The sequence below is a fragment of the Vigna radiata genome, chromosome 6 (assembly GCF_000741045.1).
Source record: "Vigna radiata var. radiata cultivar VC1973A chromosome 6, Vradiata_ver6, whole genome shotgun sequence".
NCBI classification, from domain to species: Eukaryota; Viridiplantae; Streptophyta; class Magnoliopsida; order Fabales; family Fabaceae; genus Vigna; species Vigna radiata.
Genome location: NC_028356.1, coordinates 9,978,420 through 9,981,503, shown reverse-complemented (window position 1 = coordinate 9,981,503; position 3,084 = coordinate 9,978,420). Strand labels below are relative to the sequence as shown.

At 35.9% G+C, this 3,084-nt stretch overlaps 1 pseudogene; it reads right to left on the bottom strand.

Moving 5' to 3' along the window:
* Positions 1-1,087: 1,087 nt before the first annotated feature.
* Positions 1,088-2,201, bottom strand: LOC111241857 (annotated as a pseudogene).
* Positions 2,202-3,084: the final 883 nt, after the last annotated feature.

The following is a 3,084-nucleotide window of genomic DNA, read 5'->3' as shown; positions in this document are numbered from 1 at the left end:
AATTAAATCATACAAAACAATGGGTTTAAACAAACACAGAACCAGCCAATATCTCCGTCTTCTTCCTTATTGATACATCCTACTCACAGTTTCCTACCACAAATAAACAAACACAGAACCAGCCAATATTTCAGCCCAAACCCTTCACCCTTTCCCCAGTGATCTCAGCAGCGAGACACTCAAATTCATCGTTCTTCTTCCAACACCTCCACTGTCTATCCTGCACAGGGACACAAAATCACAAACCCAAAGCCACCCATAACACGCATAAATCACAAACTCCAAATCACTGCCAAGCAATTCTATCTCCCTAGATGGCCAAGACGAAGGCGAAAGTTGAGAAAAGGCGAAGCGGTGTGGTTTTGGAAGCCGTGATCTCGGGAACGGAGAAGGTAGGTCGGAGAGGGTTTAACTCGTGGGATGGTGCGATGGTGGACACGACGAAGGAGATGCGCTTGACGGTGGCCACAGCTGTGCGGATAGGATCGATGCGAGATCGCGACGGTGATGGAGAGGACGAAGGCGTCATCGCGATGGCCATGGCAGTCGACGATCGGGGCGACGCTGGCGATGAAGGCAGGCGACGTGATTCTAGGGCTTGAGGGAGATTCTGTGGTGGCGGCTCATGTCGGCGACGACTGGGCACATCACGAACGTCGAAGGCGGCTTCTTCTTGAACGCAGAGAGGAGCCGGGAATGGTAACGCCGTGGCCAGCAGTGGTCGTCGGCGGAGATGGGAGGCGGTGGCTGGGCCAGTTGGGTGGAGGCGAGAGTGCCTCGTGGTCGCCGGTGGAGATGGGAGGCGGCGGCATGAGGCGTTCGAAGGAGGCAGGCCCCAACCCTGGTTTCGCACAAAGTAAATAACATTCCTTTTCTTCTGTAACGTTCCAGAGTAGGTTTTAACGCCATGTCAGCGAAGTCAGCAGAGTAACTGTGCCACACACACCCAATTTTAACACCGTTTATCAAAATTAACGGGAAACCCTTAATTGATTCAATTGTCTAAAAATAAGGACTAAATTGAGACGTTTTAAAATACTGGGACCTAATTGAGAAAACCCAACATAAATAGGGACAATCTAAATGATTAAACCAATGATATAATATCTTTCTTATCAAATAAACGACCCTCTGAAAATCTATATAGAAAAAGGAAATGGTTAAGATATGTAGTAATATTCAACACATCAATTAATATATAGTAGTATAAAGAATATACAATTGAAGTTAACTTATGATGGAAATTCATACATGCAAACTAAATTGTTTTTACAAGAGGAAAACAAGACTGGTTTTCCATTTGCATCATATATCCCAAAAAAATAATATAATACCCTATATAATAACAATATGAATTTTGTGAATTGACCAACTTCTTCACGACTATTGTTAGCTTGTTTCTAAGGAAAATGTAGCCAAATGATTAAGTATCTTACACTTTTACCCTTTGTGTGTATATACCACAACAAATTAGTTCTCATTTCTATGCACGCCCATATTTTAATTGTGTCATTAGATGAACTTGACAACAAATAAGGGATGTGACTATACCAATATGCTCATTAAGTGACATTGTATATTGTAATATATCCATGTCCCAGTCCTGAAAAAACAAGGTAATAAGATTTGGATAGTGAATGATAACTGAATTGATTACTTTGTAATTCAAGGAAATTTGACATGATATAAGAAAAAAAGTAATATTTTGACATCAAGTCAAGATAAACATACCTTTATACTTTGGTCCACGTATCTCGAGTACAACATCTTATGTCCAACAGTTAGGCAAATCATAGATTTAGTATGACCAATTAGTGAGTCAACCAATTCAAAAGGACACTTAGCTTTAGAACTTTCGCTCCAGGCAACAATGACACATTCCTAAAGTTTTTAATAATTACATAATACAAAATTTAATGGACACTAGAAACAAATGTTTAAAAAGCAAGAATTCTTAACCTAATCAAAGGAAAAAAGTGGTAGCGTAAGCAATTATGATGAAATAATAGGTAAGAAAAAAGGTATAAGATGTTTAGATAATTCAAAAAATCTTAATTTAATGAAGCATAAAACTCATTCTATTAATTAACTACATTAAAAAAATATATAAAATTTTAATATAGGTAACATTTAACTTCTATATGAATTATTACCTTTGTCCCCAATAGAAAGGATGTTGTCTTTATCACAAACACATCCATGTAATAAATTTGCTTATTATACTCCTATAAGTATAACATTATTATACATTAAAATAAAATAAGGATAAAAAATGTTTACCTTGATAACATTCTTCAAATCGACAAAAATCCATATTCCCTCACTTATCAAAGAGTTAACCTTTGCACCAAAATATGCGACTTTAATGCATTGATCTTTATGACAATCCCATATCTGAGCGGTCCCATCAATGCTTCTAGAATAAATTTTTTTGATTTCAACTAGAAGTGTAATTCTAGTTATAACATAATGTCAAAAACTATAATCATACCAATTTGATTTAATTATTATTTTAAGTATACATCATTAAAAATATATTTTGTAATACTAATTATTGATTTTAGAGTGAATACCTTTATGTGTTGGTGAAGTTATGTTATATTTTAAAATTCATCACCGTGACACCATGAATGCAAATTGAAGCACTTTTCACCATACATACACATGTTGTTAGTCCAACATTTGCATATATTTAGAGATATTTTCTTGGACACCTTTATAACATTTGTTTGATCTTCTTTGTCCCCACTCTTTTGAACCAAATTTTTGTTTAGGTTATCCTTAGAGATAATCTTATAGGATGAATGACTTATTTTTCCATAAATTTCCTTTTGACATTAATATTAGGATAAAGAGTATGTGGTCCAGGTATTTTCGAGTGCCTAAATTTGCACGAATTTCTGTTACATCTCTCAGCTTGCCATTAATTTATTTTCACTATTATCATTGTTCATCCTAACGAACTTTGTATCCATAATACTTTACAAAAACAAACATTAAAATTAGTATATGGTCGCAAAGTTGTCAACTAAATTGGGTGGCAAAAAATTGAACCACACCAAAGCTTCCCCTTTTAAGGAAAGG